The 16,922-nt window shown below is 41.0% G+C and overlaps 1 protein-coding gene across 15 annotated transcripts in view; it reads left to right on the forward strand.

The window, feature by feature from the left end:
• The first annotated feature begins 1,279 nt into the window (after positions 1–1,279).
• Positions 1,280–16,922, forward strand: part of MTMR3 (myotubularin related protein 3) — a 74,673-nt gene continuing 59,030 nt past the window's right edge. For 7 of the 15 annotated variants that reach the window (XM_045585697.1, XM_045585700.1, XM_045585695.1 and 4 more), the window contains exon 1: positions 1,282–1,504. The gene's annotated coding sequence lies outside the window, so the exon portion shown is untranslated. Of the gene's footprint in view, positions 1,505–16,922 lie in introns of all 15 variants that reach the window. The other 8 variants (XM_045585698.1, XM_045585701.1, XM_036449781.2 and 5 more) reach the window with 4 other exon arrangements.

Below are 16,922 nucleotides of genomic sequence, written 5' to 3' on the forward strand. Positions count from 1 at the left end.
GAAAAACCACCCTTAATATGTGGACTCTCCCCCCCCAAAAAAAAAATAAAAAAAATTAAAAAAAAGGCCAACAGGAGGCCACCATTGAGCTTCAAATATAGCTGCTTTCTGGCAGGCTTTCTGGAAGCCAAGATGGGATGATACACAATCGGCCTGCATCACAGAAAGGAAGAACATCCCTTTCTGTGAAAGAAAAGCAAATCCTTTCCTAACTTTCAACTCGCATGAATGTAATTTCCTACCTGGGATTTTATTTCAGCTGACATGCCACAAAGTGGACAGTAAGGCACCACTCCTGTTGTCCGCTGGGTCTGGATTTGAGTTTTGTTTTAGTTGGAGCTATTCTGGGCTGCGGTGTGTTAATCCGTAAAATGGAGATAGTGCTAGTACCTACAGAGTCCAGCTGTGAAGATCCAATTAGGCGAACTGTATAAATAAATATTAGCGAGCAGTGAAGCCCAGAAATTTGGCTGCCCACTCACTTGTCCTGCGCAGTTCTAGATGCTGGGGATAACGAAACAAACGAGATCCTTATGTTCAAGTAGCTTTTGCATTGTAATGGATGAACGTGATAAAATGGTTAAGTCATTGCAGAGAGTACTGTGGGGGAAAAAAAATACACCAAAATGCAAGGATTGATTTCATTTGACTGGTTCTCTCAGATATTTTCCATCAAGTCAAAGGGTGTAATGTTAAAATGCAACTCTGTGGAGGAAGTATGTAAAATTCCGCAGGCTGTTTTGGATGGGTTACTATATATACATATATATATATATATGTTTATATATATAAAATTTATTTATTTATTTATTATTTATTTTGCTTGTTCGCGCTCACTTCATGCAGCTGAGCTTTAGTGGAAGCAGTTTGCAATGGGATGTAAGCGGAACCCTGAGCACACTCTGAACTTACACGCTTCTTTTAAAATGAGCTTTCATCCTGTGCACGGTTGTGCTACCTCCCTGGTTAAGTAGAGTGTGAGGCGTCGTCTTTGTCCAGAGAGCTATCGAGGTAGGAAGATCTGCCTCCCCCTCCCCCCGAAATCCGTGGGGACCACCTGTTTGTCCTTCCCTCCTCCCCTCCAGCTGGGCTTCTCTGCCGCCGCCGGCCTTCCCAGCGCCGCGGCCACGCCCACGCCCACGCCCAGAAGCCCCGCCCACACCAAGGGGCGTGGCAAAACGACCGGGGCCCCGCCCCCTCCCAGCCTGCGTCGGCCCCGCCCCCTTTTCCCGACGACCGCCAGCTGGAGGCCCGAGAGAGCGTGTGTGTGCGCGCGCGCGCCCGCGCCGCCGGCCCGGCGTCGGGAGCGCGCTCTGTGTGGCCGCTGCCGCCATGTTGTTGTGGTTGTGAGGAGGAGGCGGCGACGGCGGAGGAGCACCCCGGCGAGACGCTCCAGCGGCCCAGGCGCTGCCCCCACCCCCACCCCCGCCGGCCCTGGCTGGGAGCCTCGTGGGGTGGCGGAGGAGGCCGAGCCGCGGCGGGCCTCACCATGTCCTGCCGCCCGGTAAGGAGCCCCCCGCCGCCTCCCCGGGCCCCCCCTTCCGTCTCCCTCGGGGGGTGAGGAGGAGCTGGAGGAGGGGCCGGCCTGGGCCGGGAGCGGCGGCTGTCAGCCTGTGGAGGCGGCGGCCGCGGGGGGCTGGGGCGGCGTGCGTGGCCGGAGAGGGGGTGTCCGGGCGGCGGCGGCGGCCGCCGGGGGAGGCGCGGGGAGCGGAGCCCCGGCCCGGCCCCTCGGCGCCGGGGCGGCGGGCTCCGGGGACCGGGCGGCCTTACCGGACTTGGCGGGACCGGCCCTTGGGGCTTAGGGGGTGCGGAGCGTCCGGACAGATGCCCGCGGGCCCCGGGGGGTGAGTGTGCGCCGCCCGCCGGGACCGGGCTTCGGGGCGCCCGCGGCGGCCGGAGCCGGGAGGGAGCCCCCCGCGGCGGCGGCGCGGCCGGGGCTTGTGGGAAGGAGGAGTGGCCCCGCCGGACGGGGTGGCCGGCGTCCTCCGGGCCGGAGGCCCTGGGGGCGGGGAGGGGGTTCGGAGGCGGCGGAAAGCCGGGGACGCGGTCCGGCCGCTCTGCGCCCGGTGACGGGTCCGCGCCGAGGAGGTGGACGCCCGGCTCCCGCTCGGCATTGCCCTGCGGGGCGGGGGCCCCGCGATCGCATTGTTGCTGCTTGTGCTCCGTCCGCGGCTGGAGAACTTGACCCCCCAAGTGATGGGGGTGAAATCATGGGGGCGATTCCACCTTCCTACACCCGCCCGGGGGCTGCTGACCTCGCCTCACCTGTGAGTTCCCACGGGAGCCCCAAGTTAGGGATTGACGGGGAGACCTGAATTCCTGACTTTTATTTTTATTTTTATTTGTCTCTTGATAATTCACTTTGTTATCCGATAGTATATTTTATTTTTATTTTTTTTAAAATACAAAGAATGAAAAGTGCGCATACTTTCCTAGTTGAGGTTCGGCGCAGTAGTTTCTCATTAGGTGGCCGGTAATTCCATGGAGGCCTGGGTTGGGTTACACGAGATGGCTTTCTTTCTTTCTTTCTTTCTTTTTTTCTTTTTATGTAAAATGCTTGTGATTTGCACATGGAGAGGTGATGGGGTGACGGGTACCTCTAAGTCGGGCACGTTGGAGAAGGTCTGGGACTTAGGTGGGCTGGAAGAGCTCACAGTGACCCTGTTTTGAGCCAGCCCAGCCCAGGATGTGATATTAAACTGAAACTGGAGGGTTCTAGAATTTTAGATTGGCCGCCTGGGGAGGCCTCTTTCAGCTCTAGTCGCCTCCCTCGTTTTCAGATGACCCAGAGCCGATCATGGGAGTCAGCACCACTGGTGAATGGCAAACCATCGGAGGACCCACGTTTCTCAGCTTGTAAGGCCAGGCTCTCTAGGTCAGGACTTACCTAGTAGTTAAACACCTCGGGCGTCAGAAATAGGATAAACGGCCTGAAATGCAGATTCCCGGGCCTCCCCCGCGGGACCACAGTCTCTGAAGAAGGGGCCTGGGACTCCGTCTCTAACAGCTCCCCGAAGGACTAGGGCAGCCAGGTGTGTTCTGCTTTAGGTCCCCCTATAGTATTCCAGTTGACTCTCATGAATTCCCCAGTTTTGGTGAGATTGTGTTTATTTTATTATTATTTTTTTTATAGATCTTTAAGAATTTGAGAGGCAGGGAAGAAGGGGAAGCCTGAGAAACTTAAAAAACCGGAATTGACCATCTCCTAAAGTTACTTGTGCAGGGTTTAGGGACACACTTGGTAAGTTAGGAACTGCTCCACTGGGGGTGCATTCAGAGGTGCTTGGAAGGAGCCAGTGGAAAGGGAGAGGGAGAGGCAGTGAGCCTGCCTCTGGCTCCCAGAGTGGTCCCCGGAAGGTGCTGCCCATCATCCCAAACCCTGGTGGCTCCTCCACCATCTGGCTCAGGTTTCTAGTGAAGCGAGGGGAAGAGGGTGAGTTAGCAGTTTTTTGAGACAAGGGTTGTGAACCAGGAAGGTTTATTGTGAAAAGTCCTTGAAGTGTGTGTGCCCAGGCGGTGAGGAGTGGTAGAGGCAGTTTTTAAATCTCTCGTAGTTCTGGTTAACACCTCATGTGGTCAAGGGGCAGCTGAGCCATGAAGGAGGTATGCCTATTGCAGAGGAGGAGGGGGAGGCCCCCAGTAGGCCTTACTGGAACCCTGTCTGCTTGGCTCTTGGCTTCTCCAGGACCTAGCTGGAGTTCCCACGGAATCCGCCCTCAGGTGTTTGTTGAATGAATGAGTAGTATTGAGATGGGGAAAAAGCTGTTAAGGTGATTGATAATAGTTACGAAAAGCTACTTGATATCTTTCCTGCATTGGAGTGAAGAGCCAGTTTTTAGCTCAGGTAGTTGGTAACTTTGAGTTCTTCAAGAGATTATTTTTCTAAAGAATGTCTTTGGACACTATCTTGTCCCCTAGTTTTTGGATCTTTAATGTGTCTTAAAAAAATGTGTCTTAAGTTTTTTAGGTTAGTGACTTTTTTAAGGATCACATTTTTATTTTTTTAATATATTTTATTGATTTTACACAGAGAGGAATTGAGAGGGATAGAGAGAAACGACGATGAGAGAGAAACATCGACCAGCTGCCTCTTGCACACCCCCCACTGGGGATGTGCCCCCAACCAAGGTTCGTGCTCCTGACCGGAATCGAACCCGGGACCTTTCAGTCTGCAGGCTGACACACTGTCCACTGAGCTAAACCGGTTTTGGCTAAGGATCACATTTTATTAGATGCAGAGACATTTAGAATAATGGAAAACAGATTGTTGGAGAGTTTGTGTCATTATTATTACTTTTTAAAGGATGTTTTAAAAAAATATTTTTATTGATTTCAGCGAGGAAGAGAGAGGGGGAGAGAGGTAGAAACATTAGTGATGAGAGAGAATCATTAATTGATCTCCTCCTGCACATCCCCTGCTGAGGATGTGGCCTGCAACCCAGACATGTGCCCTGACCAGGAATTGACCTGGTTCATAGGTCTGTGCTCAGACAGCACTGGTGGGGCGGTGCCATTATTCATTGACTCCGTGATCACTGTTAGAAATGTCACAACTGGGCCCCAGTTTTTCATCTGTCCAATTAAAGGGTTCTACTCCTTGATCTCAAGTAGTTTCTTCAGCTTGATTCTCCAAATCTTTAATAATGTGTAATGAAGTTGGTATTCATCTGAAAGGTACATGAGCCTTTTTAACTAAAAAAGGAGCTTTCTGCCTTGGATTCTGCCTTTACCGTTATGAATTTTAGATGTTGTTCAAAAGTGCTCTGGAAATTGAGTGCATGTTGCAAGTATTATGCAGAAACAACATGCTTATGCTGTTGTAATTCACTTAGTGATGAAATCAAGTCGGATTTCACATAGGGAACTTCATCATTTAGGGTGAAGCCACAAGCTTAAGAATGGTTTGGGGGAAGTTTGTGCAAGTGATGTGGCCAGTTTCTTACAGACCACCCCGTTGTGTAAATTTCTAGGTAATTTTATAAGCAGGGAAACATTGACCAAAGACAAAGTATGAAACCAAATCTGTATTGACTTGAACTAGGATTCCCAGTAAATCAAGAGGCTTCTGAAATGGTTAACATTCATTACTATTTTTAATCTTAATTTTATGATGTCAATATTGGTATCATGCTTTCATCATCACTTTTGTATCAAATATTCAAAATGAAAGTAGTTGTGGCATGAGTGTGGGTAAATCACTAACTCCTGGGTTCAAGAGTAGCTTGTGCTTGTTAGCTGTGCTGTTACTGGCAAGCCAGGTAAGGCCTTGGAGCGTCAGTTCCCTGGTTAGTAAACGGAGAATACCGGCTTCTCGGTGTCGGGAGGATCAAATGAATGATGGAACGCAATCTAAAAGTGTAAGGGGGTGATCTTAGCATCTTACTGTGGGAGGGTCCTCTCATTTTCTTGGAAGAGTCGGTTTGTGGAGCAATGGTAAACTTGCTGGGCATTCTCTAGTGCAGATCTTACTAATGTAACCGATACGACAACAAAAGATTTCTGTGTCTGCTTTGCCTGGAGAAACCTTTCTGCCAATAGGAACAGTCAGAGTGTGCGGGACGTCAGAAAGATCTGGGTTGTCTCCCATTTGTGCCAGGTTTTGTTCTTGGAATAGGCTTGCTGGATTTCACCCATTTTGTTAAAATGGAACTGTGGTGGAAGTTTAGTCAAGGAGTTTAGTGCATTCTGTGTAAAGTTGTAGTGCTGTCTTTTCTAAATGGCAGGTGATTTAAAGTTGGTGATTTAAAAAAGCAGTAAGCCCTGGCCGGTGTGGCTCAGTTGGTTGGAGTGTTGTCTCCTACACCCAGAGGTGGTGGACTTAGATCCTGGTGAGGGCACATACCCAGGTTTTGGATTCACCCCTAGTCAGAGGCCCATACAGGAGCAACCGATAGATGTTTATTTTTCCTCTCTCACAGATTAATAAGCAAAAGTAAAATAAAATAAAACATTAAAAAAAGAAATAGAAATACCAGCACATTACAAGTGGTGAAAGTATGTATTGATCTGGGAAACTTGTTTAATTTTTAAATATATGATTGTATATTTACTGTGTTGCAAGGTAAAGTATATTTTTCTTGAGTTGTGGTAAAACTTTGAAGCAGTATATAAGGCATAAGACAAATGGAAAACTATAAGGAAATCGTGAAGTTGGGTTCAATTAAAGCTAAGTATTCTTTTAAAGGGGAAATATCTCATAACTGTTATAAATTGTTGACCTAATGAACAAAGGTAAGACATAAACTTACGCTAATGTTCTTGCTCACTCTTCCCTTTAGGCATTGTCTTATTGCTGACCACTACAGATCATCTTGGATATGTCCAGGCGGGGGTCTATGATGTGCCCGTTTGTGTCTTTACATGATGTTTAGACTGATTTCATTATGAGAAATAGTAGCATGTAGCACACTTTCCTGATTTCAGTTCTCTGGGTTCTAAATTTAATTTATTTTGTAGCTAATGCTCTTATAGTTTAGTTGCAGAAGATAAATATAAATTTATTTAGTCCTCTGAATTATCCACTGATTGATAATCTGACAAAGTGTAAGGAATTATAAGTATATTGATTAATTTCACATTTGGAGAGAATTGGTATAAAGATAAGGAAAACAGTTTTTGGAAGTGCCCTAGGACAACAGTAAGGAATTTTAACTTGATCCCATTTAAATTTCAAATTTTAAAGTATTTTATTTCATAAAAGCTACAGTACATATTCAGTATGGAAATTAAAAAAAAAAAACTACAAAAAAACAAGAATTGCGATAACCCAGGAGAATTAAAAAAAGTAGAGGTAAAAAAAAAAAAAAAGGTAATCCATAATCACACTCAGATGTAATAATTTGGTAATTTTTTTTCTCCCTCATACATTATCTACTGAAATACTTACACAACAACTTTCCATGTCAAATAAATGTTCCCATAATGGGTATTTAGTGTTCTGTAATATGGATGCATCATAGTTTATAGCAGTTCCCTGTTAATGGACATTTTCAATTTTGTTTTCTTCAAACAGGGCTGTGATGAATTGGTTTGGTCTTTTTTTTAATACAATTATGCTATTTCCTTAGGCTAAATATTTAAAGTGGGCTTATCTGGTCAAAGGGTGTGTATTTTAAATTTGAATATACTCATAGTACTGTATTGATAGATGTTTATTTTAAAGATCCACCAACAGTATACTAATGTCCAACTCCACATGTTCTAGATAGAGATTTGTCATCTTTTAGCTTGGTGGTGGGAGCTTAAAATAGTTTGTTCTTTTGTTTGACATCAGGTTTTACAGCTTAACTCTGTGGACGGGGCAGGTAAAAATGAAAGTGCGGTGACATGGAGTACTTTAGTGGTCTCTCAACTTTTTGATGGTTCATCCCAACAGTAAAAAAAAAATTTTGAGCATTGATCCTCAATCTTTAAGTACTTATTTAATTGACCAACAATATGTATAGTAAATGGTTATTGTGTACCTTATAAAATATACCCCTCTCGCCAAAAAAATTAACAAGGGTGAGAATTAAAAATAAAGCTAAAAAAATATTTTTCTCCTTTACTCCAATGGAGCTTCTTGGGTCCTCCTGAAGGTGTATTATACTCTGAAGGTATATCATGGCTTTAGACTCCTAGGGTTTATTGTTGGGCGTTCATAGGTGATTTTTGGGGGCATTTCCACTACCTCTGCAGATGGGCCAGCCTCGTTGGATTCTGAGAGTCTGTCTTTAAAGTGTCCCATGCTGTGGAGAGTCATGTCTACAATGGAGGCCAACATATAAACCTTGCTCATAAAACAGTTGGATACCTTTTGTCATTGTTGAGGTGACTGAATTTAGAAAAGGGCAAATAATAGGGTAGGAAACATTCTAAGTAAGCGTGTTTCTCTTAAATGTGAAGAGCTGATATACGCCGTAGAGTATATTTAATTTTTTTAGAGAGAGAGGAGAGAAACATCGATGTGTTGTTCCTTTTATTTATGCATTCATTGGTTGCTTCTTGTATGTGCCCTTACCGGGGATGAACCCGTAACCTTGGCATTTTGGGATTATTCTAATCAGCTGAGCTATTCAGTCAGGCCTAGAGTATATTTTAAAATGCCTATGCTTTATGGAAAGCAGTTCAGTTATAACACATCCTTACTTTCTAAGAGCTTAAGTGTTAGAGACCGAGTAAAGGGAGGCATAATTGCCACTTGCTTTCCTTTGCTTGCAAAGTACCAACCACAATTGGCCTGCCACTCTGATTCCATTGGGGAGAGCCTGAGCCTTTAACTTTTAAAAAATGGCTTCTCAGGCCAACTTCCATGATGAATCTTAGATTAAAAGGTAACTTTAAAGTTTGAATAAATCGCTTTTGATTTGCTCTATTCCTGTAAGTTATGGAATCAGGAGATGGTGCTTTTGCACTAGAAAAATGTCTCCATTTCTTCTCCCATCTCGGGGGACTTAATTTCAGTTATTTCTTATGGGTCTTTGTCAGAGAAAGATATTATTGAAAAGAGCAGCTCAAATGATTATTTTTGCCAGTTAAAGAAATTTTTTACCAGTTAAAGTAATTTGTACTGAAGATGATTGCTATATATCGTGCTTTGGAAAAAAGTCCAGGGATCCCTTTTTACTTTAAGTTGCATGATTTATAAGGTGCCTGGCTAGCTCAGTCGGTAAAGCATGAGACTCTTAAGTTGAATGATTTATAATTTTTTTTTTACAAGGTCAAGATATGTATTTTTTACTCCAGGTATGGTCAAAGTGTTTTGAAAGCCAGTCTTAGAACTTCAATCTTTTTAAAAGAATCTGAGGAAAACTAGAAACTTCCTGAAAGATGCACGGATACACGGAACGGCTGTTCCCTGACTCTGGGATGCCCATGCAAGGACCCAGCAGCCTGCCCGGGCAATGGCTGTGGTATAAGGTTTTTTTTCACATATGTATTTTTATTTATTTATTTTTAAAAATATATTTCATTGATTTTTTTTACAGAGAGGAATGGAGAGGGATAGAGAGTTAGAAACATCGATGAGAGAGAGACATTGATCAGCTGCCTCCTGCACACCCCCCACTGGGGATGTGCTCGTAACCAAGGTACAAACATGCCCTTGACCGGAATCGAACCTGGGACCTTTTTTTTTATTTTTATTTTTTTAATTTATTTCATTGATTTTTTTTTTTTTTTTTTTTTTTTTTACAGAAAGGAAGAGAGAGGGATAGAGAGTTAGAAACATCGATGAGAGAGAAACATCGATCAGCTGCCTCTTGCACACCCCCTACTGGGGATGTGCCCGCAACCAAGGTACATGCCCTTGCCTGGAATCGAACCCAGGACCTTTCATTCCGCAGGCCAACGCTCTATCCACTGAGCCAAACCGGTTAGGGCCACATACATCTTTTTAGAACCTCATGAAGATTTGCGATGTTGTGACTCCTTTGGGGGCCACATGCCTAATGTTTGACATCATATTTAAAGAGAGAGGCTGTACACCCTGCAGAAGTAGGTACTGGTGGCTGTTCTCCTTCACTTCCCAGCACTTAATATACTGTCTAGTATAGAGTAAGCTATCAATATGGATGGGCTGTTTCAACTCTGACATTTATTTACATCTGTAAATAAGTATTAGCATTGTAAAACCAACACTCACCAAATCTTGTAGATTGTTCCTTCATCTGTCGTGCACAGGAAATGTTTTTTGTGGCAGAGGTCATTAAGTTTAGCCTTTCAGATATCCTTTTACTTCCTATTAATGATAGTTTCAGGGTGACAAAAAATTAGTCTTGATGTAATAAAATAATTACTTTTACTGTGTGTGTCCCTCCTATTGGCAAGACTGTGCATATATGTGTGTGTATTATTTATGTAGTAGACTGCTACTTAAAAGAAACAAACTCATTAGTCTTTGGGTATATAATGATTCTTGAAACATGGACACCAGTTTGCCGTGGGGTGAAGGAATGAAAAGGAGCACGTATGATTTCACTGTCTCATTCTCCCTAGTTCCCTGTACACATGGTTTTGGCTTAGTGTGAAAATTCTGAAGAGAATTAGTCTTTCAAAGAATAGTATGTTATTTCCCTTTTGTTTTGCTGTACTTAAAATTCCGTTTAGTAAGTGAAGTTATACTTCTATACCTAACGAGGGACCTTGGAAAGACAGAAATGGAAGTATTGATAATAATAAATTTCTGGATGATGGAATAGTGTAACTATTTTCTGCTTCATATTCCTTCTTCTGTAAAGTCATGTTAAAATATACAATTGAATCCCTTTTGTACTCTTAAACCTTATTTACATTATCCAGAGGTTGGTTATATTTCTTAGCTTATGCTCTTATATTCATCCTACGAATCTGTGTGTATTTAAAATGTAGTATTACTGTGTTTCAAATATATATGATACCTTAGTAGTGGTTTTTAACCAGTGTGCCACAAGAAATTTCAAAACATGCAAACACTGACCTGTTTTCCCTTAGATTGTCAAATAAAAAGTGACAACAGTCAACACAACAATAGCCACCCAGTGTGAATGAATGTTTTTATTGATTTTAGAGAGGAAGGGAGAGGGATAGAGGGATAGAAACATCAATGATGAGAAACACCCATTGGCTGGCTCCCGGCATGCCCCCTTACTGGGGGTTGAGCCAGCAACCCAGGCATGCGCCCTGACTTGGAATCAAACAAGCAGCCTCTTGGTTCATGGGTTGATGCTCAACCACTGAGCCAGACTGGCTGGGCCATTTTACCTTTTGAAGTTACGATAGAAGAGTGCATACAACAAATATGCTGTATAGCTTAATGAATTTTAAAAATGAATAACGTGGAGAGCTTTTTTGGTAGTATGTCATACCTGTGTCTATCAGAAGGGAAGGAGTTGATGGAGGACTAAAATTTTTGGCGAGAACAGTTTTGAGGAATCTCAGGATACCATACCTCCATCTTGGCTATGCCTTCACATTAACTATAATATATCTTTGGGCAAGTTGTTTAATTTATTTTGGTATCAGATTTTTCTATTCAGGTAAAAATTATGGGAACATAGAATAGTATTACTACCAATTGGGCCTTTAGGCCATTGGATTTAGGTCTTTTACCTTATAGAGCAGAATTATGATATATAAAGGTAAAATGATTTGTCCAAAGACACACAGTGGCTGATTATTAACATCATTCATTTGCATTAGCTTAAAACTTCCTGAGGCTTACATAAATATGCCAGGTACTATTCTAGATGACTTACATGTATTAACTCATTTAATTGGGATTATTTGCAGAGGTAGCTAGAATTATTCCAGTATTACTGATGTGGAAATTGTGGCAAAATGAAGTTAAATAACTTGCCTAGGTATTTGAGTTCTTGAATCTGAACTTTTAAAAAAATACGGTAATCATTTGAATAAACTTAATTTTTAAAATTTCTTTATTAATTAAGGTGTCACATATTTGTCCTCATCCCCCCAGTCCCATCCCACACTCCTCCCACACCCCTGCCCTCACCCCCTAAATCTGAACTTTAAAAAAATATATTTTTATTGATTTCAGAGAGAGGAAAGGAGAGGGAGAGAGAATCATTGATTGGCTGCCTCCTGTATGCCCCTTATTGGGGATCAAGCCCGCAATCCAGGCATGTGCCCTTGACTGGAGTTGAACCTATGACCCTTCAGTCTGCAGGGCAACGCTCTATCCATTGAGCCAAAATGAATATGGCTTGAACCTGAACTTTTAACTATTTTACTAGAATGCCTAATTAAGTAAAAACACTTAAAGATTTTAGACGACTGTTAAAAAGGTTTTGTGAAGTAAAATTTTGGCTTTTTGAAGCCAGATTAGGAGAGTAACTTCATTTGTTGTGACCATCATTGTTCTGGGAAAGATTGATGTTAATATTTACATCTTGGGTTTTATTCCCTCGACAAAACTGTAGGTAGTTTTCTTTTAAAAAATATTTTTAATCCTAAGGGAACTTATGACTATTTTACAAATATTGTTTACCCTGTTTCCCCGAAAGTAAGACAGTGTCTTATATTAATTTTTGCTCCCAAAGATGCGCTAGGTCTTATTTTCAGGGGATGTCTTATTTTTCCATGAAGAAGAATACGGTACACATTTATTGTTAAATGAAAATTAAGGAAATTTATTACCTGTATACGGTACGGTAGTACGGTGGTTGTCAACACAAACCAGATAAACTGTGAATTCTACAGTATCAAGAATTTACTCATTTATTCAACGACAGTCATGTCATCATCTTCTGGAACATCATCATAACAATCCAGTTCCTGAATTTTCTGGTGAATTTCTTGTGACTCCATTTATTTCAGAATCAGTGGACCAAATCTCATGTTTAGCCTAGGGGGACCTTATTTTCGGGGAATACCTTATATTTCACTCAGAAGGAAACCTGTAAGTAGGTCTTATTTTCGGAGGATGTCTTATTTTTGGGGAAACATGGTAGATTTCTAGGCAAAATGTTAATAGAAGGGAGTTTTCAAACTTGGAAGCAGATCTAACAAGGGTTAATGTTTCTGCTTTGGTTGCTTAAGTAGCATCTGGTCCTTGTTTTCAGACCAATAATTAAGATTCTATGGTTTAAAATTTTTTTAAAACTAAGGTATAATTTATATACAGTAAAACTCTTTGAGTACAGTTCTGAAAGTTTTAGAAACTTTTTTTTTTTTTTTTTGAGAGAGAAAGAGAGAGGAGATGTGAAGGGGGAGAGAGAGAGAGAGGCAGGAAGGGGAGGGAGAGGGAGGAAGAAGAGGGAGGGAAAGAATGAGGGAGAGGGAAACAAACACTGATTTACTGTTCCATTCATTTATAAATTCTTTGATTAATTTTTGTATGTGCCCTGACTGGGAATCAAACTCGCAACTTTGGCTTATCAGAATGATATTCTAACTAACTGAGCTACCCAGCCAGGACAGAAGCTGCTAAGATCAATATAGAGAATAGTTAGATCACCTCAAAAAGATTTCCTTCTGACCCTTTGGAGTCAGCCCCTTCCACTGTCTCAGTGTCTGATAACTACTGATTTGTTACTATAATTTTGTTTTTTCCAGAATTCCATATAAGTGGAATCATGTACTATGTAGCATTTTGACTCTGGCTTTTATTTAACAATACAATTTAAGATATCTATATTTTGTGTGTCAGTTACTTCTTTTTATTGCTATGTAGTATTCCTATAGGATGTAGTACCAGTTTGTTCATTCTTCAAGATCATTTGAATTGTTTTCCAGTTTGTGATAACTGCAAATAAGGTGCTATAAAAAGCATTCATTCACACATGTACACACATGGGTGTATATGCCCATGTGTGTGTTTTTTTGTTGTATTTTCTTGTAATAATTTTCATCTGAGGATATTTTTTTCATTGATTTTTAAAATTATGTTTTTATTGATTTCAGAGGGAGAATGGGAGAGGGAAAAATGAAAACATCAATGATGAGAGAGAATTATCAATCAGTTACCTCCTGCACGTTCCCCATTGGGGATGGAGCTATCAAACCATGACCTCCTAGTCCATTGATTTTTTTAAAAGATATAGTAGGAGTGGGGGGAAAGAGAGAGAGAGAGATTAATTGCCTCCCAAACTCACTCAGACTGGGGCTGGAGAATTGAACCTGCAACCCAGGTATGTTCCCTTGACCGGGAATCGAACCCCAGACCCTTAGGTGTGCTGGCTGATGCTCTGACCACTGAACCACCATGGCCGGGGCCCATAGATTTTTTTTTTTTTTAATGGTTTTAAAAAAAATAGGGTGCCTTGACCTGGAAAAGATTGTAATTTTCACAGATGATTGAAAATTGTTTAGTAAACTTCACCCCCCGAAGTCCACTCTGGAATGGGAATAATTTGTTATATAAGTAATCTTACACTAAATCATTAAACTTTTTAAAATTTAGGCATACATAAGTCAATGGATAAATGTAGTTATAAAACATCAGTGCATAATTTCATACTATGTTTTTAGTAGCTTTTGAATTATGAAATCTTGATTTTCTTTTGTTCCTCTAAGTAGCAGAATTAGGTTATGTAATCATGAAAAGTCTATAAGTAAAACATGTATATTAGCACTACCGAGTTTCCTCTTCTTCTCCTCCCCGCCCCCCAGATGACTGGACGTATTAACATTAGTAGTCAGAGTTTCATGTGAACAAGACCTAAGACATGTTTTGTGGTTTATGGTTGATTAGCTACTTGAATGAAATTATCCTCTATTCCAGTGCAATGAGCTTTTCCTAGCAATAAAAGGCCAAAAGAAAGAAATGGGAACCTCTTCTTTGGAAGAGAGATTGCAGGCAGTTTTTCAAGTTACTACAGTTTTTGAGGTTCCAATTCTGACCCTGCAGCGAACTCCAGAGGTGGTTTGACATGTTCCAGAATAGGATGTGTGTTTGTATTTCTTTGGCTTAGTCTAGGGCAAGACTGAGAAAGAATGATAAGTGCTGGAGGTAAATTTTTAAATCACCATCACAGATGGTGTATGGGAGTCTTACTCTGTACCAAGATTTAAATGACACCACGTTGTTGCTCTCTTACATATGGTTCTTAGAGCTATTTGTTACATAAGCAGTAAGAAGCTTATACATTTTCCATTTTCAGTGGCTACACAGAATAATAGAGGAACTTATCAGCGCATATCTTAGTGTAAGTAACGGAGATTCATAGATTATTGAGTACTTCTTGAGCACTTCCACCATGTGTATAACTCTGAAGAGTTGGGGAATTCTGAATTATAAATTAGAGGGGTATGCCATTTGGTGCTTGGATCTTGTATGTGGATAATGTATTCTTGGCATAAGATACTGTTCTTTTAAGCATTCTAAATTAAATGCAACTTGTTTGAATTTACTTGTTAGGGAATACTTTCCCTTTAATATAGCTGCTCTGTAGAATTATATATTTTATATACTCAGTGTTTTGAATTGGAAGTAATTGTATACTTACACCTTTTCCTCTTTGGATATTAAAGCAACTTTTATGGGTTTTTGGTGTATGCTTTAAATTTATACACTAAGAACATACATAAGCATATTTTAATGATAGATTTCTCATCCTGTAAATCTATATGTTACCTTTTTAAAAGTCATTCTATATCCTCCTCCTCTCCAATCTGAAACAAGTTTTCAGCATCTGAGTCCAGATTCATGTTGAACATTCGCTCTCATGTCAGTCTTAAAGTTTATAGGAACAACTTTGGTGTCTTCGAAAGAAGAATACCGCACATGAATACTTTTACTTTGTATACCCTAAGAGCATTATTACTGTCCATTATTTTGTTCTGTTTTATTAGGAGCTTTTTTCCTTCCTGCTCTGTGGAACTACTGTAATTGTACTACACATGCCCCTTCTCCATTCCCAACAGTGTTTTACCTTCTCAAAACTAAGAACAGTAAAAAATTTTATTAGTGGGCTCCTCTAAAAAGGAACAGTAGAAAATATTTTTCTCTTCAGAGATATTCTGTGTAGCTTCAGAGAATTCTTGGATATCTTATGTTTTTGTTAACTTCAAACTTCTTCAGTTCATTTACCTGGTACAGAAAATAACTTTTCCTTCCTTAAGGACATAATAAAAAGCTTTTAAATGTACATATTAGCATAAACTCTAAGCAAACTTATCAGAAGATTTTACAGGACTTTTTTTGGACTCTTGCACATAAGAGAATCTTTTAACATGATACTATGTAAAACCCCTTCTTTCACTAACGCATGTGAGTGGCTTTGATAAACACTTTGAGGGACTCTTTTGAAATGCAGTGTTTTGGCCATCATTTCAACTCTACAGAAAATATGGTTCCTTGATAAACTCAACAAAAAGCACATTGGCAGCCGCCCAGAAGCTGACTCACCCGGAGTAATGATAGACGCTTTGAAGGGAATGGTCTATCCCAGGGTCCGATTTCAAAGCTTCATGCTATGATTACATCAAGTGAAAGGCAGCCAAAAAATCAAGATGAGATCTTGCAGTACTCCTGGGAGTAATGGTAGGAAGACTTCCATAGTAGTATGTGACTAAGGTGGTGGTGGTGGTGGTGGGTTTTTCCTAATCACTCTTGTAAAACTTGGGCTGGGAAACAAGGTGGGGATTTGGAAGAGCGGTTATTTTTGTGGGGCTGCAGGCCTGTTTCCTTCTTGGGCCTGAATGAGAACAGTCTTGTAGTGACTAAGGGTTAACTCAAGAAGCTCAATGCTGTATCAGTTTTCTAGAGCTCAGGGAATATACTTAGCTCAGTAGTAAGCACAAGTATCAAGTTCATGTCAGACACTGTAGCTACTGTTTCCTACTTGAATAAACCAGAAAAACCAAAGCAAGACCAGAATCAGTTCAGTTTTGAAGAACAGACCCTTTGCCTACTCGCATTGCACATTTTAGGAGTAAAAATTATACCAAGGTGAGCTTGGCTCCAGAACTGTGAAATAAGTAGTATTAACTCTGTTTTTGTGCATTAGAGTGATTGCTGTTCCATTTCTAAATTCCATTTTGAAGCCTTAAATTGTTCTAGGTGGCAGATTAATCTTTTATAATCACTACCAAAGATCACTTGTTGACTCTCTGTAGAAATAGTTAGCCTTTTTCATGTTGTTGAAGGATATCTCAGATAAGAAAACACTTGAATTATCTAAAAAAAAATTTTCATAGATAAGTAAATGGGATGGATTGACCCACTTTTTATTGTAGTACTTTCTATTTCTCAACAAAAATTGTTGAACATGATAGTTCTTTTTGATTGAATATCGTGGAAGATTGCTTTTAGCTATTATATTCTTTCAAGTGTATTTAGGAATGAAAAGTTAGTTTTTTTGTTTTTTGTTTTTTTTTAAAAATATATTTTATTGATTTTGTACAGAGAGGAAGGGAGAGAGATAGTTAGAAACATCGATGAGAGAGTCATCGATCAGCTGCCTCCTGCACACCCCCCCCACCGGGGATATGCCCGCAACCAA

This window comes from Pipistrellus kuhlii, unplaced genomic scaffold (genome assembly GCF_014108245.1).
Source record: "Pipistrellus kuhlii isolate mPipKuh1 unplaced genomic scaffold, mPipKuh1.p scaffold_m20_p_20, whole genome shotgun sequence".
NCBI lineage: Eukaryota > Metazoa > Chordata > Mammalia > Chiroptera > Vespertilionidae > Pipistrellus > Pipistrellus kuhlii.